At 45.6% G+C, this 23,559-nt stretch overlaps 1 protein-coding gene across 1 annotated transcript in view; it reads right to left on the minus strand.

Annotated features, from left to right (window-relative positions):
* Positions 1 to 22,487, minus strand: part of EVI5 (ecotropic viral integration site 5) — a 169,616-nt gene extending 147,129 nt beyond the window's left edge. The window contains exon 1 of the mRNA XM_040999074.1: positions 22,148 to 22,487. The gene's annotated coding sequence lies outside the window, so the exon portion shown is untranslated. The remainder of the gene's footprint in view (positions 1 to 22,147) is intronic.
* Between the last annotated feature and the right edge of the window lie 1,072 nt (positions 22,488 to 23,559).

Raw genomic sequence — 23,559 nt, forward strand, 5'->3', positions numbered from 1 at the left:
ACGGCAGCCTAGCGGCTAAAATCCTCGCTTCGCATGAGCCACTGGGATCCCTTATGGGTGCCGGTTCTAACCCCAGAGGCCCCACTTCCCATCCAGCTCCCTACCTGTGGCCTGGGAATGCAGTCAGGGATGGCCCAAAGCCTTGGGAGACCTGGAGAAGGTTCCTGGCTCCTGGCTTCAGATCGGCACAGCACTAGCCGTTGAGGTTTCTTGGGGGAGTGAATCATCCTCTCTGTCTCACCTCCTCTCTGTATATCTGACTTTGCAATAAAAAAATAAATAAATCTTTAAAAAGAAAAAAAAAAAGAAGAAACAAAAGGGCAAGGCATGATACCCTAGTAGCTAAAGTCCTCCCTTTGCATGCGCCAGGATCCAATATGGGTGCCAGTTTGTGTCCTGAAAGTTCCATTTGTCATCCAGCTCCCTGCTTGTGGCCTGGGAAAGCAGTCGAGGACAATCCAAAAAGCCTTGGGATCCTGTACCTACGTGGGAGACCCAAAAGTTCCAGGCTCCTGGCTTCAGATTAGCTTAGCTCCAGCAGCTACAGCCACTTGGGGAATAAACCAGCAGATGGAAGATCTCTGTGTCTCTCCTTCTCTCTGGAAATCTCACTTTCCAATTAAAATAAATAAATCTTTAAAAAGAATCAAAAAATTAAAAGTTAGGGTGTTAATAAAGACATACCAAACTTCTTTTTGGTTTTGAGAGGGTAGAGTATTCAAATATGTAGTTGAGAAAAAATATTTTTTTATTTGTCTATTGTATGTTTCGAACAGGTACAAGAACAACACATTAAGAAAATACCAGTATCATAGGGAAATAGTCTTACCCACTTCCCTATAGCCCTTGAACCTTTTTACCCTAATTAACTATGTAAAGTTTGTCAAAAAAATAATAAAAAAAGAAAATACCAGTATCAGAAAATTCTATTAATAATCTGAAGACATGTGAAAAACATTGATTTATTTATTTATCTATTTATTCAAAAGACAGAAAGAGAGAGAAGAGGAAGAATCTTCCACCTTTTCCCTTTGTTTTCCCTTCCACTGTTGCCACAGCTTCCTTTGAAGAATCTGCCTTGATGAACCCTCTCCAAGCCGGAGCAGATGTTATCCTACATCACCACTTCCCTTCTCACTTGGCTGGCTCACCCAAGCTCTATGACCTTGGGCGATTCCCTTCACTTCTTGGGGCCTCAATACTTCCTCAAAAGGAAGGTTAACAGATATGTCAAGCCCTGTGGTTCTTCTATCTATCAATGGCACAAAGCTGGAGAGGAAAGCAAAGCTGGAACTTAAATCCAGGCACTCTAATAAAAGATGTGGGCATCCCAACACCCTATAGATGAGTTGGACTTCTGTTTTTGCTTTTCATTTTATTTGAAAGATAGATGCAGTCAGAAACAGATAGATGTTGAGGGATGGGATAATGGTTCAACTGGCTAATCCTCTGCCTGCAAGCACCAGCATCCCATATGGGCACCAACTGCGGTTCCAGCTGTTCCACTTCTCATTCAGCTCCCTGCTTGCAGCCTGGGAAAGCAGTGAAGGATACCCAAAAAGCTTTGGACCATGTATCCATGTGAGAGATCCAGAAGTTCCTGACTACTGGCTTCAGATAGGCTCAGTTTCAACCAGCCATTTGGGGAGTGAACCAGCAGACAGAAGAGCTGTCTCTGTCTCATCTCTCTGTAAATCTGCCTTTCCAATAAAAATAAATAAATCTAGGAAAAAATAAAATAAAATAAAATAAAATAAAATAAAATAAAATAAAATAAAATAAAATAAAATAAAATAAAGGAAACAGATGCCTGCAACTGTCATATCTGAACAAGTGGAAGCCAGGAACTCAGAATTTAATAGAGGTCTCCCTCCTGACAATTTCCTTCTAAGCTTATGGATTCTATTAAATTATCCACAAAACTTTTAGATGTCTATAACAGTCAATTTTAGACTATGGATATAAATAATTTAAGAAGTTTGATGATGGATCTGGCACGATGGCTGTGGCTAAATCTTCTCCTCGCACACACCAGGATCCCAAATGGGAAAATGGGTTCATGCCCTGGCTGCTCCACTTTCCATCCAGTTCCCTGCTTGTGTCCTGGAAAAGCAGCAGAGGATGGCCCAAAGTCTTGGGATCCTGCACCCGTGTGGGAGACCCGGAAGAGGCTCCTGGTTCCTGGCTTCGGCTCAGCTCAGCTCCGGCCATTATAGCCATTTGGGGAGTAAACCAGTGAATGGAGGATCTTTCTGTCTGTTCTTCTCTCCATAAATCTGATCTGCCTTTCCAATAAAAATAAATAAATCTTTTTAAATTTTTTTAAAGAAGTTTGATGACGGTGATAGAGCTTAGAGGTGTATACATTTATCCATCCATTCATTCTCTCATCCAGCTTTTGTTGTTGTCTCTCACCTTGCAGGTTCTGTGCAGGGTCTTTTGGGGGGCAAAGCAGTACCTTCTTTTTACTCAGGACAGAAACAGTAAGGTGCTTTCAGTTCCCAGTGGTGCTGCTGACGTACAAGATTAACCTTAATGTCTTACCTTCAGTAATGTCTCGCCTTTTTATTTCCTCATTGTGCATTTTTTTTTTCCACATTAGAACAGAGTAGCTTAATGAAAGCTTCTACAAAAGTCATATACTCTGTTCATGTAAACTTGGGAAAATAAAAATTTTAAAGTAGTGTTAAAACCATGAAGGTGGTATTTTACAGTTGTTGAATTATGGTATAATTGCTGTGGCAGCTGCTATAACTGTTTTCCTTTGTAGACCTTCTGGCTTTCTAGCCAGAATGGAGTATTACCGATCAGTTTGTGGTGCTGTATGCCTGCATCCATACTGGAGCACTGGTTTCAGTCTAGCTGTTGTGCTTCTGATTCAGCTGCTTGCTAATGCACCTGGGAAGGCAGAAGATGCTAGTAACTCAGGCATCTGGACCCCTGCCAGTTGGGCTAGAATACAGTACCCACCAATGAGTGCCATGACGGGGGGCCAACCATGTCAGACTGGGCAGCAGCATCCACCAACACACACAAGACCCACTGTTGAGAGCAGGCCTGGTAGGGAAACTTGAGGACCTCTTCTGTAGGCCAAAGCTCCCACTGGTGAGCGCCAGAGCTGACACTGGGGGAAAGCCAGATCAGGCTGGGCGGCAGCACAAGTTGGTATAGGTGTAAACTGGGTATGCAATCACTGACCCAAATCAGAGCCAAGTCAGGGCACAGGTCAGGCCAGCTTGGACCACAACTCTCACTAGTTCACATGAGGCCTGGGGCTGGAAGTGGGCCAGGCTGGGCTAGGCCACTACACTTGTGCACAAGAGCTGGACAGCAGGCAGGCAAGACTGAGCCAAGCTATAGCATCTGCAGATGAACACTGAGATTAGAAACAGGCCCTCTCAGACTGAACGGCAGCACCTGCTGGCAAGCATAAGATCCCATCTGGGAGTGGGCCTAGTAAGGGAATCTCTGGGACTAGGACTAGGACTGGAGTGAGGGGTGGGCCAGTTCAGGCAGGGCTATAGCACCAATCAAACAGCATTTAAGCTGGGTCTAGGGGTCGGTCAGGTTGGACAAGGCAGCAGCACCTACGGGTGTGCACAAGAGTGGGAAGGGATGTGGAACGGACCGGGCTAGACCACAGCACATGCCAACACAGGCAAACACCAGGACCCAGGGGCAGACCTGGTAGAGGATACTGTGGGTAGTCCCAGCTAGGCCACAACACCCACTGGTATGCATAAGGACTGGGTTTGTGGTGGGATTGGCTGGGCTAGGCCTCAGCACCCATAAATCCACATGAAATATGGGGCTGGGCAGAACTGACTAGGCAGCTGCATCCACTGGCATGTGTGGTGGCTAGTGCAGGTAACAGACCAAACACGCAAGAGTTCAGTCTGAGGTGAAGTCAGGCAAGTTTTCTTGGGAGACTGCGGGATTTTCTCAACCCTGGTACAACAAAACCAACAATTTCCAGAACTATCAAAACCACTAAGCAACACCCTCAAAATGCTCTTCCCAAATCAGCGTCTCTAAGGAGTCTTTAAATGGCCATACCCCAACCCAGGGGGCTGATACCATTTGACAGCAGCTACAGCCCCTCCAAGCCTCCCCTGGAGAAAATCTAAAAAAAAAGGGGGGGGGGGGAACATTTGTCCCACCCACCTGTCTCAATACCTGACCCTCCCCACCTTAACCAGAGGCCCACACAGGAATGCATCCCTCTCAACTCAGTAAACAATATTTAAAATAGAAAATTTTGGGCGCAGCGCAGCAGCCTAACCACTAAAGTCCTCACCTCGCATGCACTGGGATCCCATATGGCTGCCTGTTCACATCCTGGAAGCCCCATTTCCCATCCAGCTCCCTGTTTGTGGCCTGGGAAAGCAGTTGAGGACAGCCCAAAGCCTGGGGACCCTGCACCTGCATGAGAGACATAGAAGAGGATTCTGGCTCCTGGCTTCACATTGGCTCAGCTCTGGCCATTGTGGCTGCTTGGGGAGTAAATCAACGAGATCTTCCTCTCTGTCTCTTCTCCTCTATATATATATCTGACTTTCCAATAACAATAGAATAAATTGGGGCCTGGCGCAATAGTCTAGCAGCTAAAGTCCTCACTTTGAATGTGCCAGGATCCCATACGGGGGCCAATTCTAATCCCAGCAGCGGCGCTTCCAATCCAGCTCCCTGCTTGTCCCATGGAAAAGCAACTGAGGATGGCCCAAGGCCTTGGGACCCTGCACCCATGTGGGAAACTCAAAGAGGCTCCTGGCTTCAGATCGGCTCAGCTCCAGATGTAGTGGCCACTCAAGGAGTGAACCATCAGGCAAAAGATCTTCCTCTCTGTCTCTCTTCCTCTCTGTATACCTGCCTTTCCAATCAAAATAAATAAAATCTTAAAAAAATAATAATATAAATCTTTTAAAATAAATAAATAAAATGAAATCTTTTAAATCTATCAATGGGACTATATATCATTGTATAAATAGACACATATAAATAGCGTCTTACCCACCGATACATTATTAACAAACATGGCATGCAGGCTTTTAAAACAGCCTATAAATATCCACAAAGGAACTGCACTCCATGAATGGTTTTCACTTATTTCAGCTTATGGTTATCACAGTGAGAGAGAGAAGCAGCAAAGAAACAAACAGCATTGGGTCAACAAAATAAAAAATCAGAAGAGGGGTGGTTGATGTGCCACAGCACATTAAGCTGCATCCTGACAAACAGAAGAGTAAGAATTGCAGAAAAAAGGGAAAACATAAAATAACAAGAAGGCTGCTGCCTTCTGGTTCTCTTTCCTTTGTTGTCTAACGGCAAGTTTCCCCAAGTTAATTCGTTTCTGAGGCATACAGCTAATTCCCCTCTCTCCAATTCATCCTGACTTAAGAGCTAACTTTTAAAGAAGCAAAACACAAAAATACACTACTGCTATTACCAACATTTATAGCAAACCTGGCTGCATACACAGGCCACTGGGATAAAACTCCACATTCATTATCTGATTCAATCGTCACAATAACTTTGAGATAGAACTTTACAGACTTTTTAACAACTATTTTTTATTGTTATTTGCAAAATAGAGTTACACAGAGAACAAGAAAAATTTCACATCTCCTGGTTCACTTCCCAAATGGCCACAATGGCCTCAGCCAAGCCAACCTGAAGCCAGGGGCTTATTCCAGATCTCCCACATGGGTGCAGGAGCCCAAAGACTTGAGCCATCTTCTACTGTTTGCCCAGGGCATAAGCAGCGAGCTGGATGGGAAGTGGAGCAGCACCAGGTCAATGAACTGGTGCCCAAATGGGACACTGGCGCTGCAGGTGGAGGTTCATCTTAATATGCCACAGCATCAACCCCAAATTTTACAAAATCTGAAGCTTTGGGAGGTTAAACCGCTTGTCCAAAGTCATTTACATTCAACCCTAAAAAAAGTATTCACAACTCTAAATCTTTAAATAAGACAGAGCTAACTAGACAACAAAAAAGAAAACACCACACATATCATGGACTTAAGGATTTTTATTTCACTGACAGACCCTGCCTAAAACTAACCTGATTACCTGTTCAAGAAATTCAACTACATAAAATATTGAGATGGAAATTATATTTGCAATGAAACTGTCAATAGCACATAAAAATTCCTAGCTTCTTTAAAAATAGTCTATTATAGATTATGCTTGATGTTATTCTACCTATCAATGTAACAATAATAGCATATTTAAAAGCCTCAAGGGCCCGGCGAGGTGGCGCAGTGGTTAAGGTTCTCGTCTTGCACGCCCGGGATCCCATATGGGCGCCGGTTCTAATCCCGGCAGCTCCACTTCCCATCCAGCTCCCTGCCTGTGGCCTGGGAAAGCAGTTGAGGACGGCCCAAAGCTTTGGGACCCTGCACCCGTGTGGGAGACCCGGAAGAAGTTCCTGGAACCTGGCTTCGGATCGGCATAGCATCAGCCGTTGCACTCACTTGGGGAGTGAATCATCGGACGGAAGAATTTCCTCTCTGTCTCTCCTCCTCTCTGTATATCCGCCTTTCCAATAAAAATATAATAAAAATAAAATCTTTTTTAAAAAAGCCTCAAGAATATCAATAAAAACCTCTTTATAAATTTATCCTAAATATCAATACTCTACAATAAAGGAAACCTTCCTACTTTGTAAACTACAATAAACTCTAAAGAAAATAGAGAAAGAAAAGGAAAAGATAAAGGAAAAAAGTTAATGGTGAAAAAGCACCAATAGCTACTACTGTAATTTTGCATGCCCTTATCGTGGCAAATGAAGTTTTTAACCAAAGCTAATAAGAACATTTAAACCAAACTAATTCAATTTGGTTACAACACATGATTTTTTTTTTTAAATCTTCTAGGGAAAGGCATTTGCACAGTGGTGAAGACACCCTGTGGGATGCCCTCGTTCCACACTGGAGCGCCTGGTTCCCAGCCCAGATCCTCTGCTTCATGTCTAACTGCCTGCAAGTGGACCTTCTGGGAGGCAGCACAGGATGGCTCAAGTGCTTAGGTCCCCTGGCACCCGTGTGAAAGACTTCGACAGAATTCCAAGGTTCTGTGCTCAGCCTGGGCCTGCTCTAGTGGCTGTGGCCCTCTGGGAGCGAACCAGTGGATGCAGGACCTCCACCTCTCTCTCTGCCCTTCAAAGAAAATGAAAAGAAAAAAATTTTTAAGTCCTCTAAACATAAATTACTAGTCTTACAGATTTTCTGTTTTTAATTAATGCCTCAAGTAGTGTGAATGTCTAGTTGTATGGCTATCAATCTGCATTTACATTCACTGGTAAAGAATCTGACTACGTAGTACCACATGTCCTGCCCTCCAGAAAGCAAAATTCCCACAGTTCTCCCACAGCTCAGAAACACCCCAGGCTGTACAGGTAATGTACACAGACACACTTTTCCCAACTGATCAAAACCCGAGGATTGCTGACATCTGTATATCTGATTGCAAGCATTTCATGTAAATAAATGAGGTGTTACCTAGCCTTAGCATTTTAAATGTTAACACAAGAATATTTAAAATAAAAAGGAGCAGAGATGTGTGAGAAGTCTTCCCAGTTTTGTGTGTACTTTGAGAGAAAACACTTAAAGTCCTCCCCCAAAACAACAAACATAAGGAATAACACCAGGCACAGTCTTACATCCAATAAAACCCAAGTTATTACTTGGTGTCAATAATTACCACATTTCAGATAGCTGAAGCTGCAGTACACACAGCACACAATTACCATGAAGAATTAGCATTCACGGTAATTCACTGACCTTGCAAATCCTTTGAACCATACAAGTTCAATTTTACTCAAAAATAACTAGTGAAACATTTTAGCAGCCATTTCACCTACGACCTTGTATCAGTATATCCATCGCCAGGTTATATTTACTTATTTTTTAGCATTTTTTTATTTGAACGGCACAATTACCAAGAGAGAAGGAGAAACACAGAGAGACATCTTCCAAATGGCTACGACAGCCGTGCCTGAGATGGTCCAAGGCCAGGAGCCCGGAACTTCTTCAGGGTCGCCCACAGCAGTGCAGGAGCCTGAGGACTTCGGCCAGCCCCTGTAGCCTTCCCAGGCCACTAACAGGCAGCTGGATCAGAAGTGGAACAGCCGGGACTGGAACTGGCACTCATGTGGGATGGTGGTGTCACAGGCTTACCCTGAACTGCCACAACCCCAGCCCTCTATACCTACCTCTTTTGAAGAACAGTGATGATTCTTTAAACCACCTTCATCAAATGAAAGTTTCATGAGCAAATGAAATACATGAACTTTTATTCACGGCAAAAAAAAAAAAAAGCTATTTAATGCTACACACTTCTACAAATAAAGAATCAGACAAGGACCTGGCGCAATAGCCTAGCAGTTAAAGTTCTCACCTTGAATACGCCACTGGGATCCCATATGGCAGCTGGTTCTAACCCTGGAGGCCCCACGTCCCATCTAGCTCCCTGCTTGTGGCCTGGGAAAGCAGTCAAGGACGGCCCAAAGCCTTGGGACCCTGCACTCGTGTGGGAGACCCGAAAGAGGCTCCTGGCTCCTGGCTTCGTATCAGCGCAGCACCAGCCATTGTGGTCTTTTGAGGAATGAATCAACGGATGGATGATCTTACCCTTTGTCTCTCCTCCTCTCTGTATCTCTGACTTTGCAACAGAAAGAAATAAATTTTTTTAAAAAAAGAAGTATCACAAAAAATAAATGGAAGTCCAAATAATCTGTAATGCCACTGTAAAAAAGAATCACTGTTAGCAGTATGGTACATAGCAGAGATTTCTTATTACAAAATTCACACCAACACTGACACACGAGTATATATGCTTCTCCTTAATCTTATAAAAAATGAATCATACTATACATACATCTTTTTTAAAGAATAATTTATTTTTTGGGCCTGGTGGCGTGGCCTAGCAGCTAAAGTCCTCGCCTTAAACGCTCCGGGATCCCATATGGGCACCAGTTCTAATCCCGGCAGCTCCACTTCCCATCCAGCTTCCTGCTTGTGGCCTGGGAAAGCAGTCGAGGACAGCCCAAAGCTTTGGGACCCTCACCCATACGGGAGACCCGGAAGAAGTTCCTGGAACCTGGCTTCGGATCAGCATAGCATCAGCCGTTGCACTCACTTGGGGAATGAATCATCAGAGGGAAGATCTTCCTCTCTGTCTCTCCTCCTCTGTGTATATCTGACTTTCCAATAAATAAATAAATCTTTTTTAAAAAAAAAGAATAATTTATTTTTATTGGAAAAGCAGATATACAAAGAGAAGGAGAGACAGAGAGAAAGAACTTCCATCTGCTGGTTCACTCCCCAAGTGGCTGCAACAGCAGGAGCTGAACTGAGCCAATGCAAAGCCAGAAGCCAGGAGCTTCTTACAAGTTTCCCACCGTCCCAAGGCCTTGGGCCGTCCTCCACTGCTCTTCCAGGCCGCAAGCAGAGCTGGATGGGAAGTGGAGCACCTGGAACATGAAGCAGTGCCCATGTGGGATCCCAGCAGAAGCAAGGTGCGGACATAGTCACTAGGCTATCGCACTGAGCTCTATACACTTCATGTTCTTGGTCTTCTGCCCTGGGCAGTTATTTGTGACACACTGATTAATATTAGCCTCACTCCCACTTTCAACCTCAAGGGAGATGCACATCCTGATACCAGGAATCTACAAACATGTTTCCTTTTTATAACAAGAAGAAACTTTGTAGACTTGATTCGTGTGACCAGAAGGTCGAGTCCTACGTTGTCCCAGTTACAGCTGTGAGAGACAGAGAAGGTGATACAAAGCAGAGGTGAAGAGGGAGAGTTGAAGCTGCTACGCCATTGGCCTTGAGGAAAGAGGAAGGGGCCAAGGAATGCCGCTCTGCGGGCTAGGACAGGTCAGAGAGCAGGATCTGCCCTGCAGCCTCCGGAAAGACTAGCCGTGCTAAGCCTCTGCCCTTAGCCCAAACAACCTGCCTCTGGCCTTCTGAACTGTGCAAGAGGACATATGTGCTGCTTTAACCACCAAGTGTGTGCTAATTTGTTACAGCAGCGCAGGAAACGGACACCACAAGTGCACCAGACTCTATCAACTGTACAGAACCTCATCCCATGACAGCATCATTTTCTACACAACCACGGGGGGATACGTTAGTTGGACTCGATGCTTTATGTTCATACATTAGCAACAGTAAACATCTCTGAACTTCTCTTTTCACATTTGCATGCGAGTGCTTAAAAACATTCACAGAAATTTCCAATAAAATAAAGTAAATCTTTACCAAAAAAAACACTCAAAGATTTCTCTTCCTTTCAGCTTCAAAGCTATTTAAAAAGATTTACTTACTTACTTGTTTATTTGAAGGACAGAATGGCAAGGAGAACTACTGCACCTGCTCCTCAGAGTTTCCTATCCATTCAACTCCTGTGAAATCTCTTCCCAAGGCTTCTTTCAATGCACTGGTTACTCTTTCACTCCTACGTAGACTTCTCACCATCAGCTCAGTTCTTAGAAAGGCGGGACACAGACAGACACCAACCACAACCCACTGGTAACGCCACAAATACCCATAAAAACTTTGGCTGGGTCAGCAGACCAGGTCCCCACAAGAGTGGCAGGGCAGTGCAGTAGCCTAGCTGCTAAAGCCCTTACCTTGAACCCTTCAGGATCCCATATGGGTGCAAATTCATATACCAGCAGCCATGTTTCCTGTCCAGCTCCCCGCTTGTGGCCTGGGACCCTGCACCCGCCTGGGAGATGCAGAGGAGGCCATCTGCCCATTTCCTTTTATCCTCACAGACAAAATAAAATTTACTCTCTCCTCCAAGTCATCCGACAGCATGCAACATACATATGGGGGTCATTTGGTCCTTGCCTTATTCTTAACCCCATTCCAGTCTATAGGATTCCATACTCTATTTGTTATAGAATCCATAAGCTTTGGTTTTCAAATGTATTCGTTTAGTATTTTTTTTCTCAAGCCTTGTATTTCCCTGTACTAGAATAATCTTTGTGAAACTCAGTTCCAATGTGTCACTCAACTAGACCTCTCACAAACTGCTGCCTGTAACCACTTGGAAAAACTCTTCGTCAACATCTTCTCTGGTTAAACATACCTCTGTCCCATGACCCAGTAATTCCACCACTTATCCAGAACAAATTAAACATTTACCTACAAAATGTTTCACAGTCAAATGTTCACGCCAGCTTTACTCATAACAGCGAAATGAGAGAATGGATAAATCAACTGCAGTATATTCACACAATGAATTGGTATACATGAACCGAAATGAACAAACTAGGGGACCAGGTAGAGACACAGCAGGTTAAACTGCCATGTGAGACGCCAGCGATATGGGACACAGCAGAGTGCAGGCTGGAGCCTCTGCTCACTGCGTCCAATCCAGCAGCACATGACGCCTCAAGCTATTAGGCTCCTCCCAACCACGTGAGAGCTCCAGATGGAATTCTAGGCTCCTGGATGCAGCTTTCCCAGCTGCAGCCATTTGAGGAGTAAACCAGCAGATGGAGACGGAACATCAATCGCTCTCTCTCATAAATCAATAAATGGATGACTTTGAGAAGGAACTACCAATATGCAATAACATGAATGAATCTCAAAACCATATTGACCAAAAAAAGCCAGACAAAAAGGAATACAGATAGTACAATTGTATTTACATGATGCTCAACCACAAGAAAAAGTAATCCATGATAAAGGAAATCACAACTGGGAGTTAACTAAAGGAACCGCTGACACATTTATCCAAACCCATTCAACTGTATAGTCAAGAACTATGAGTTTCACCACATATATTTTTAGCTCAAAATTTTTAAGAAGATATTAAGATTTAAAACAAATGGGGTCACTGCAGTCAGGCTAGTTCTCCACCTGCAGTAACAGATCTCATATGAGCACTGATTCGAGTCCTGGCAGCACCACTACCCATCCAGCTCCCTGCTTGTGGCCTGGGAAAGCAGTCAAGGACGGCCCAAAGCCTTGGGACCCTGCACCTGCATGAGAGACCCAAAAGAAGCTCCTGCTTTGGATCAGCTCAGCTCCAGCCATCACAATATCTGGGACATGATTCAGCAGATGGAGGATTTCTATCTTTGCCTCTTTCTCTAACTTCGACTTGTAAGTAAAATCAATCAATCTTTAAAACAAAAGGGGTTTTTAAAAATATTTTTTCAATATTTTTATTGGAAACGCAGATAAGATTTAGGAAGAGAGAGAGGAAAAAAAGATCTTCTCATCCACTGGTTCACTCCTTAAATGGCTACAATGGCCGGAGCTGAGTCGAACCAAAATCAGGAGCCAGGAGTTTCCTCCAGGTCTCCCACACGAGTGCAGGGTCCCACAGCTTTGGGGCATCCTCCTCTATTTTCCCAGGCCACAAGCAGGCAGCTGGATGGGAAGCAGAGCAGCCAGCAAATAAACTACACCCTTATGGGATACAGCACCTGCAAGGGGAGGATTAGCACATTAAGCCATCATGCTGTCCCCGGCACACAGCGTGTATATACAGAGCATGTTCAATCAGTCTCTTAAACTACAGTTCTAGATTTCTTTTTTTTTTTTTAAGATTTATTTTATTTTTATTGGAAACGCAGATATACAGAGAGGAGAGACAGAGAGGAAGATCTTCCGTCCAATGATTCACTCCCCAGGTGGCAGCAACAGCTGAGCCAATCTGAAGCCAGGAGCTCTTCCAGGTCTCCCATGCGGGTGCAGGGTTCCAAAGCTTTGGGCCGTCCTCGACTGCTTTCCTGGGCTACAGGCAGGGAGCTGGATGGAAAGTGGGGCCGCCGGGATTAGAACCGGCACCCATATGGTATCCGGGTGCGTGCTTGGTGAGGACCTTAACCACTGCGCCATCACGCCAGGCCCTACAGTTCTAGATTCCAAGCATATTTTTGGTGCTCAAGTCAAATCTGATCCTGAAATATGCTGTTGCAGGTAAGATAGATGGCATTTCTTTTTTTCCACAGTTTTACTTAAAACAAGCTGAATGGGAAATGGAGCAGAGAGACACAAACTGGTGCTCACATGGGATCCCGGCACTTGCAAGGTGAGGATTTAGCATTTAGCCATTGTGCCGGGCTCAAAACACAAATTTTTTTTTAATTGTCACCTCAGAAACAAGAATATATCAGATGTGTCTTCCCTTGGTTTGCAAATTCTAAACAAGGACTTTGCCTACCTGGAATACAAATCACCATAATCTCAATACCCATCACTCTGCTGGCCACACAGTGGATGCTAAGTGTGTAGTCGCTGACGCTGACAGGTTATGCACCACGTCTTCTAATCTTCCATGTTACACACAGACATGCCCTGTGTGACTGCCTCTTGGAGTATAACCTTGCTCCTCCAGCAGAACAAATGCTTTTCCACATCTCTCCAAAGCTCCTTCATGCATTCCAAAGAAACATTCATCTTTTCCAAGGGTTTATTCCCTATAATTCACTCTCAACTTACTTCAGGGTCTATCTTCTCACCATCAGATTGCTTAACTACACTGATAGCTGGGATACCTGAAAATATTACCTTTTTCTTCTTTCTCATGTATTCTATTCAAATATATTACATAATTATTTCTTAAAACTACAATTTTATCCAATGTATGCTAACACTGTTTCAATAACCTTATGAGTATAATTTATAAAAACAATGAATTAATTTTTGACCTAACTGAAGATTCATGCAAGGCCAATGAAGGCATGCAAAAAATGACAGAATTCCCTTCCTCAGTACTACATCAGTACTTACACTTTCCTAAGAACAAATTAAAACAACAGACAGACAATGCTCCGTCATAAAGTCAGCTCCCTTCCTATCTCTGGGTAAGTTCCCTTCCAAGAACAGCAGGATTGGCAGCTCTCTAATGGAGAGAGCCCTAGTAATGAACTCAGGACAGTGAACAGCAAAAGCAACAATCGAAACTCACAACAGAGCCAGTCCCGCCAACTGGGGCCTTCGGGAACACTCTTCAGAGTACAGCTGTAATGGCTAGACGAGCACAAAGGACAATTAACAAGTACCAACCCCACATTATCTTTGGCCACTTAGAAGAAAGAACTGCACACAGTGTGGGCAGGGAAAGTCGTCTGGAAACACAGATACAGTGATAAGCAGAAACTCAACAGATAAACATACAAGGCAAGTTGCAATAACGGAAAACTCTTTCAGAGGTAACTTAGGAAGCTACAGTCAACAGGTTCTATCTACAAAATGACATTCTACACTGAAAACATGCAAAACTGTTATTTACTCATTTAACACAAGTAGGCAGTTCCAGACCCCCTACACAGATCCACAGCCTGATCCATTTTTTCTGTCATTCACTTCCTCCGATCATGAGTTTCCTCCTATTCCTGAGCCTATAAAACTGTAGCATAAAAAAAATAAATAAATAAATAAAAATTTTAACTGAATTGCCTTGATTTTAGGTGTGTCAGTGGCTTTACAGAAGCATCAGATTGTTCAGCAGACTGGAGTCTATCTTTGTAATCCTTTCCATTCTTGAGATAACAAGATTCCCAAACAATGAATACTTCTACAGAGAATTTGGGGACTTCTAAAGAGACACTTGACCCAATATTTAGGCCCTCTCTCCCAACACTCTATTTAGACACACAGAAACTTCAAAGGTGCAACCCCAGAAAAAGTGGGGGCAAATGGCAACACCTTTTTTACAAAATGGAAAGTAGACTTCCAGGGTAACACCACAGATCGAACACACACACAAACACATCTAATTTTGCTTTTTCCCAAACCTTTGCTAAAATAAGAAGAAAGAAAGATTTGTCATGGTTCTTTCATCCTATTTTTAGGAATAAGTCATAAGCACATAAAGAATGGAAAAAGAGACAACAGCAATACAAATTTGGAAGCTGGAGAGAAGTTAGATTACTGACACAGCCTAACTTGGATAAATTCTAAGCTACTAACTCTGGCGACTGAAAACAAACCCGCTTTAAACCACAGAATCCTCAAAAAGCTCCGAGACTGCCAGAACAAAGAAGGGAGAAGCAACTACAATAAGGACAAACCAGGGGAAGCTGGCAGGTTGGCAATCTGGATCGCCAGGGAGCTGCTGGGGAGTTCCACTCTCAACACAGCCCTTCACTGGGGATTTACTGTCACAGCAAGATAAGTCATGCATGATGGAAAACACACCTGTAGGTTGCTAACCAAGAGAAAACATCTCATCCTCCAGGCTAAATGTTCTATACCTCATTACCGAGACCTCATCACCTAAAAGACCAAAATTACTGCCAACTAGACCTCCACCTGCCAAGGGGAAAACTGGAAAACACTGCGGGAAAACAATGAGGCCCAAAGGAGAGACAAGATACTGGAGACAGTTTCGTGAGTCCATCCAGGCCACCACTTTCAGCTTTGCCCACATACTACAATCATCTGGGCAGCTTTAAAAAAATAATAATAGGGCCTGGCGCAATAGCGCAGTAGTTAAAGTCCTCACCTTGCATGTGCCAGTATCCCATAAGGCCGCACGTTCTAATCCTGGCAGCCTTGCTTCCCATCCAGCTCTCTGCTTGTGGCCTGGGAGAGCAGTTGAGGATGGCCCAAAGCCTTGGGACCCTGCACCCGCGTGGGAGACCCGGAAGAGCTCCTAGCTCCTGGCTCCTGGTTTTAGATTGGCTCAGTTCCAGCCATTGCGTTCACTTAGGGAGTGAACCATCGGACGGAAGATCTTCCTCTCTGTCTCTCCTCCTCTCTGTATATCTGCCTTTCCAATAAAAATAAATAAATCTTTAAATAATAATAATAAGCATGCTGGGGGCTGGTGTTGCAGCAAAGCAAGCTGAGCTGCCCACCTCAGTGTCAGCATCCCACATGGGCAATGAATTCAGGTCCTAGGTGCTCCACTCTCGATCCAGCATCCTGCTGGTGGCCTGGGAAAGCAATGGAAGACAGCCCCCATCTGGGAACTCTGCACACAAGTGAGAGATCCAGATGCTGTTCCTGGCTTCAGCCAAGTCCAGACCAGACTGGAGAAGAACCAGTACATAAAATTCTTACTCACTCTCACTCTCGCTCTGTCTTTCAAATCAATAAAACTTTAAAAGAAAAATGTTAACCTATGGAGATGGAAATCAGAATAGTGGCCACCCAAGGCAAGCCATGGGGACATAAAAGGCAAGAATGTGAAGTTCTTCCCGGGACCCTCACCATGCTCTGCCCCTTGCACTGGCTACCCAGCAAAAATTACCAAGCGGTAAACCTAAACTGCATTCAACTTATACGTAGTCACATTGAGAGTTTTCAAAAACACTACTTTCTGGACCTTACCTCTACAGATTGCTGACTTACTGGATCTAGGTTATTTTTTTAATATATATATATATAAAGCTCTCCATGTGACCTTCACGTGCAGCCAAAGTTGAGAACCATTGCTTCAGGTGAGATTACAGGGTAAAGCCAGAAAAATTAAAAAGCCCTACTTACAATCTCAGGGCTTCCAATCAGCTTTTAGTTAGCAACTCTCCATCATGAACAGCCAACCAAGGATTATTGGATCTGGGAGGAGCATCTACCACTGGGACTATACCAAATGGGACACAAGTTAACAGGGAGGAAAAGAAGGCTTGACAGCACATTCTCAGGTAAGAAAAGACATGGTATCTATGAAACAGGAAAAAAGGACCACGGAGAGGCAGTAGAACCAGCCTGCAGAAGGGGCAAGGGCCCATTCATCAAAACCTGGAGAGGCTCAGCACCGCAGTAGGCAACGGGAAGGTACGATTCCAGAGAAGAGGGGCTTAAACTCCGTAGCAGGTCTGGGTTCCCTTTTACAACACCACCTTAGCTTCTCAAACATTTTTTCCCTCTGGAAACCCTGGAAAGTAAAGACACCAGACTCAAAGAGAACATAGTGAGGGTGGAGAGAATGGCCAAGGATAAAGCATGAGCATGGTGAGCCAACAGTAGCACTGGCCCACAGCCGGGCTCCTTTGCTCAAATCTCACAGCAGAGCCCCTGCTTTCCTTGGGAGGGGGCAACCTGCTGAGACCCCAAGAGCAAGTCTGAAAGCTCATACAATATCTTCTCCATTTGAACTGAGAACCTGCCACACCCCAGGACCATCACTTCAGGAGTTTGCCTGGCTAGAGCAAACCCAGCGCCAAGTTCTCTTCGCTTAACAATTTTACAGACAGAAAAGTGGTCCTTACCACATACCTTAGGAAGTTCAGTATCCATTTCTTTCCTTTTTAACTCAAGAACTTTCACCTTTTCACTTCAAGAAAGTGCTTCACAGCTTCTCACTGGCAAATCCAAACTCTGCGCAACACTACCCTTGTCCCTTGGGGCCACTGTTCAGCCAACTAAGAGCTAACTGAACACGAGGCCTGCAATACCAAGACAGTCACTCTGATGACCCGAGATGGGTGCTGCAAGTGATTCCTGGCTAACAGGAGTGTATACAGCACAGAGACACTAGACAAAGGGACCATTCACTTCCCAGCCAGGACAGTGAGATTTCACCATGCTACTCCAAATGGCACACAATGCAAAATCTATTAATTGTTTCTTTCTGGGATTTTCCAGGCAATGTTTTCAGATGGTACTTGAGCACACGCAACTGAAAACTGTTAAGAAGTGAAACTGCAGCTACAAAGGAACTACCGGGCCAGGCGCAATAGCATAGTGGCTAAAGTTCTTGCCTTGAACGTGCTGAGACCCCATATGGACACCGGTTCTAATCCCAGCAGTCCCAGTTTGAAGATATTCCTCTTTTTCTCACCTCCTCTCTGTATATGTGCCTTTCCAATAAAAATAAATAAATCTTTTTTAAAAAGAATAAAAAGGAACCACCTTACCCCACACCTCTCCTCCCAGTCTGATTTAGATGCCCTTTCTGCATCTGTAGTAGTATCTTAGTGAAGAACAATGGTCTTAAATTTCTGCTACAGCCACAGGCTCTAAGCAACCTGAGGGCAGGAGCAGCCTGCGACTCAGTTTTGTATCCCTGGACTATCAATATACCAAACCTCACTGCACTGAGACATGAATCCCCTCTCAGACTTGACATAGCACATACATGTGCAAAAACAGATGCCACATAAAACTTAGTTGGACTCATAGAGCATACAAAGTATAATTAATACTAAGTCATGAATAAAGCATAAAAATCTAGAGTTGATTAAAGACACCATACCTAGAATTAATTTAAAACTATCCCATAGGGCCCGGCAGCGTGGCCTAGTGGCTAAAGTCCTCGCCTTGAATGCACCGGGATCCCATATGATTGCCGGTTCTAATCCCGGCAGCACCACTTCCCATCCAGCTCCCTGCTTATGGCCTGGGAAAGCAGTCGAGGACGGCTCAAAGCTTTGGGACCCTGCACCCTTGTGAGAGGCCCAGAAGAAGTTCCTGGATCCTGGCTTTGGACCGGCCGCTGCGCTCACTTGGGGAGTGAATCATCAGAGGGAAGATCTTTCTGTCTCTCCTCCTCTCTATATATCTGACTTTCCAATTTAAAAAAAATTTTTAAACTATCCCATAGCACACCAAAAAAAAAAACTCAACTGTACTTTTGTGTGCTGGACACAAATGTTTTAAAATTATCATTTGTAATCACACAAAAAGTATCAAATATTTAAAGAAAAAATTTGTATACACAAAATTATAAGACATACCTATAGAAATTTTAAAAGATTTTTTTCAAAGTTAAGAGTTATTTGATACTTACAAATTGAAAAGACTTAACACTGCTAAGGTGTCAATTCCTCCCAAATACATACATATATTCAATTCCAATTCCAATATGTTTTAAAAACTGACGAGCAGATTCTGAAATGCATAGGGCTATGTGGAGAGCCAAGAACAGGCAAGACCGTCAAATGGGACAAAGTCACATATTAAGGATTATTATAAAGTTATATCAATACGGTGATATCAGCACAAGGAAAATCAAAAGCAAATCAGAGCTTTCAGACAGACCCATACTTACTCATCCGACTTAAGCAAGACGTCACCATGAGAAGGGCAAGGATGATATTACAGATGCAGTTCCTGGGGGAGGGGAGGGGGAAGGCAGAGATTTGGCCAGCCACCTGTATTAGTGTGCCTGAGCTGAGCCCCAGTTATTCTGTTTCCATCGCACCTTCCTGCTAATGATCAACCAGATGCAGCTCAAGTACTTGCCACCCCAGTGAGAGACCCAGATGGAGTCCCAGGCTCCTGGTGCTCATCCAACCAAGTCCTGGTTTTGGGGGGGCATTCTGGGAATGAAGGAGCAGAAAGCTCTTTCTCGTTCAAATACAATGAAAGTAAACCACAAAAAATTATTTTAATAATAAAAATGGTGTTGGGTCAAACAGATATCCACATCCTGAGTACTCTTGCAGTTTAGCCCTTTTTTTAAAGATTTATTTTTTTTTAAAGATTTATTTATTTATTGGAGAGTCAGATATACAGAGAGGAGGAGAGACAGAGAGGAAGATCTTCCGTCCAATGATTCACTTCCCAGGTGAGCGCAATGGCCAGTGCTGCACCGATCCAAAGCCAGGATCCAGGAACTTCTTCCGGGTCTCCCACAAGGGTGCAGGGTCCCAAAGCTTTGAGCCATCCTCGACTGCTTTCCCAGGCCACAAGCAGGGAGCTGGATGGGTAGTGGTGCTGCCGGGATTAGAACCGGCAACCATATGGGATCCCGGTGCATTCAAGGCGAGGACTTTAGCCACTAGGCCACACCGCCGGGCCAGATTTATTTTATTTTTATTGGAAAGGCAGATATACAGAGAGGAGGAGAGACAGAGAGGAAGATCTTCTGTCCGCTGATCCACTCCCCAAGTGACTGCTACTGCCGGAGCTGTGCCGATCTAAAGTCAGGAGCCTGGATCATCTTCTAGGTCTCCCACGCAGGTGTAGGGTCCCAAGGCTTTGAACTGTCCTTGACTGCTTTCCCAGGCCACAAGCAGGGAGCTCAATGGGAAGTAGGGCTGCCAGGATTAGAACTGAAGCCCATATGTGATCGCAGCGTGTGCAAGGTGAGGACTTCAGCCGCTACGTCACCACGCAGGGACTGCAGTTTAGCCTTTTAAGTGGCCAAAGATAATGCCTACAATCTATCTAGACTTAAATGTAAATTGCATGCCTTAAATGCAAAAAGTGAAATAATATTTCTACAAGGCCACACAGAAAGATCTCTTTATCTTCTTAGGCCAGAACAAATTTCTTAACGCCACTCAAAAGGTGGCAGACCTGGGGCTGGTACACTGACTCAACTGACTAATCCTCCCCTTGCAAGCACTAGCATCCCACCTGGGCACTGGTTCCTGTCCCAGCTGCTTTACTTTTCATCTAACTCCCTACTTGCACCTGGGAAAACAGTGCAGCATGGCCCAAAGCCTTGGGACCCTGCACCCACATGGGAGATCTGGAAGAAGCTCCTGGCTCCTGACTTCAGATCAGCTCAGCTCTGGCAGTAGCAGTCACCACTTGGGGAGTGAACCAGAGAGTGAAAGATTTTTCTGTCTCTCCTTCTCTCTGTAATTTTGCCTTCCCATTAAAAAAAAAAAAAAACGCAGCTGCCATAAATAAAAAGACTTGCAAAATATATTTCTTTAAAGTTAAGAATTTGCATTTATCAAAAAACATAACAGTGAAAAGATGTAAATCCACTCTAGAAACCAGAAGAGACTATCCAGAATGAAGAATTATAAATTCACTCAGAAAGAAACATACCAACGAGAACCAGGCAAAAAGTCACAAGAGGGCACAGGAAAGGTCGATTAAAAAAACACTCAACCTCAATCCCCAGCAAAACGCAAAATAAAACCATGTTGTTGTAAATCCCTTCTCTACCAGAAGACCAGCCATCTTCCAAAGCAACAGGCACCATCAGCACGGGGGTGGGGTAGGGTGGGGGGATCCCTGGGACAGCATTACTGAGAAACTGTTCAACAACATCCAATCCTAAAGCTTTCACATCCACAAACCTCAAAAGCCAACTACTCCTCTCCCGGGTAAACCCCATTTAGAACGTTCTACGTTTCGAACTGTTGGGGGTTCACTTTGTAAAAACTCATTCCCTGCACCCTTAGCCTTGTAAACTTTTTCTACTGATTGTAGTTTTCTAATGTTTCTTTGACACAAAGTTCCCAGCGATCTCAAGGTTAGCATTTTTTGGAACAAGAAAGAGTTTCTGGGACAATGATGAAATTTTACTAACAAAAATTCCAGAGCAAAAGGAAAGCTACTGACATAATACCAGCCAAGAAACAAAAATAAAGACTGCCAAGAGAGATCATTTTCCTCCGACTTCATGAAGCACTGGAATTCATTCTCTCAGCAAAGAAAGGAGGTGATTATCCCACACGGCCACCGAAAGAAAAAAATACGTTTGCAAGAAATACTGGTGCCTGCTGAAACCAACCCTGACAGCGCGGGCAGATCGGAGGAAAGAGGGAGACAGTCCAAAAGTTCTGGTTAACTCTACGCTTTAAGGATACCGACTCAGGTGATCTAGGACGCCCAAAAGAATAAAAGATTGAAAATAAAATCACAGTAACTGTAAAGGCAAACACGGGCACCACAAATCCGACCTACCGGAAATCCTGTGGTTAATTTGAGGCTTGCCCCGCTAAGTCATAAGGTGATTCAGTGATGGCTACAAACGCTCCCCCGAGCGCATCCTCAGGAGTCACCTGGCACACCCTGTTGTCCATCACCTGCCCGGAGACAAGGCCAAGCCGGCATCCCCGAGGCCAACTCTGCAAGCGAGGGACCACCTGCAGGTGGTCTTGTCCTCCCCCGGTCCTCCCAGAGGGAACTGACCTGTGGCCTCGAGGGCGGGGGTGAGGGGTCGGTTCCCCCCAGGACTCGCGGGGAAGTGTGTATGCGTCCCCACCGCCCACTCCACCCCACACACACACATCCCGTCCCCACCAAGCTGCCCCGGTCCCTCCAACCAGGCAGGCACTCTCGCCGGCGAGTTTCCTCCCCGCGCCCGCAGCAGCAGGGTCGCCAGGCGGCAGCTGCTGACGGAGCGAGCGACCGCAGGGAACTTAGGCCCCGCCGGGGCCGGGCGCGCCCGCTCGGCAACTTCGGGGGCGGCCCAGCCGCGCGCCCCGCGGCCCCCGGGACTCGCCGGCCGCCCCTGGCCTTGGCGCAGCGCCCCTCACCTTGGAAACGCTGGGTGGACTTCGCTGTAAACATTAACTTCCCATGCAGCCGGCAGCCGCGCCGCCGCGTCTCAGCGCCTCGGCCCCGCTCCGGGCTCCCGCGGGCCGTCCTCTCCCGCGTCCTCGGGGCGCAGCGCGCGGGCTCGGGGGCTTGGGGGCGCCTCCCCGATCCTCAGCCGGTCCTCGGGGAGCCGCTGCCTCGGCCACCACCGCCGGAGCCCCCTCCGGTGCCCGCCGTCCGCCGGTTTCCCCTGGGTCCGGCCCGGCCGCCGTCAGGAAAGCCCAAGGCGCAGGCGCGGCAGGGCCTTAAAGAGACCCAGCCGCCTCTACCGCATAATGGGTTCGAGCAGGTTAGGGGCCGGCGAAGCTGACCCAAAGAAAAAAAATAAATAAATAAATAAAAGCAGAAGCCGAAGGGATTGGGCCGACTGGGGCGGGGGCGGGGAAATGGCTCTCTCCTCCTCTCCTTCAAAGCCCCAGCCCTCGGCCCCGACAAATTGCTGACTTGTCCCGTCGCTCGGACCGCCCCTTCCATGCGAGAGCCCCGGAAGACACACACCCCCCTTCCTCGCGAGCCCGGAGCGACCCCGCACCCCAGGCTGCGGAGCCTCGGGCCCACGCGCCCGGCTTCTGGGGGCTCCGGGGCACGAGGCTGCAGGGGCGCAGGCGTGGAAAAGCCTCCCCGAGGGCGCCCCTGAGAGATGGCCTTAGGTCACCCTGGAAAACACGAATCAAAGTGCAAATGGCCTTGGGGAAGGTAAAGCGTCAGCCGCCCGTGACTCAGTCACTGGGGCCTTAGTCCCGCAGGGGGCCAGACGTGGGCATCGACATGTGAAGTCCAGCCGGGCAGTCGGCCAACACCGACCAAGAAGTTCTTAGAAGCAAAGGACAGAGTTCGAGGTAGAAGTGGTGTTCAGTTCAGTCCAGTCCCACGCAAAGAGGCCAGAAAAGTGATAAACCTGCTATGCATTTCTCTCCACTCCAAGATTTACTTGAAACTAGGTGTCTTCAGTTATCTTCTAATTTAAATCTGAGACAGATCCAGAAAGAGGTTTGCTGTAACGCCCTCTTATTTCAGAAAAACTCCCCGATTTTTTTGTTTCAACAAGTTTTGGAAATACCAAAAAGTAGGAAGTAAAAGTGTGTCTCCCACCCATTGGAGAAGTTTGCAAATGTCAAACTCATCAGGTCATGCCAAGATTCAAGGTCAGCTTCAGTGAACAGTTTCTTCCCAACCAAACCCATCCTTGAGAAAACTGAGCCACTTCCTGCCCCTCCCATGCTCAGTGTGTACCTGCCAGATGTTCCTGAACCTGATGGTTTGTGTCTCATCCATCCCCAGCTTGCTCAGAGCTACCTTTGCCTGCAGAATAGAAGTGGAGAGTCTACTAGCGTGATCTGATTGGTTACCC

This window comes from Ochotona curzoniae, unplaced genomic scaffold (genome assembly GCF_017591425.1).
Source record: "Ochotona curzoniae isolate NIBS_2020 unplaced genomic scaffold, NIBS_Ocur_1.0 scaffold_1037, whole genome shotgun sequence".
NCBI classification, from domain to species: Eukaryota; Metazoa; Chordata; class Mammalia; order Lagomorpha; family Ochotonidae; genus Ochotona; species Ochotona curzoniae.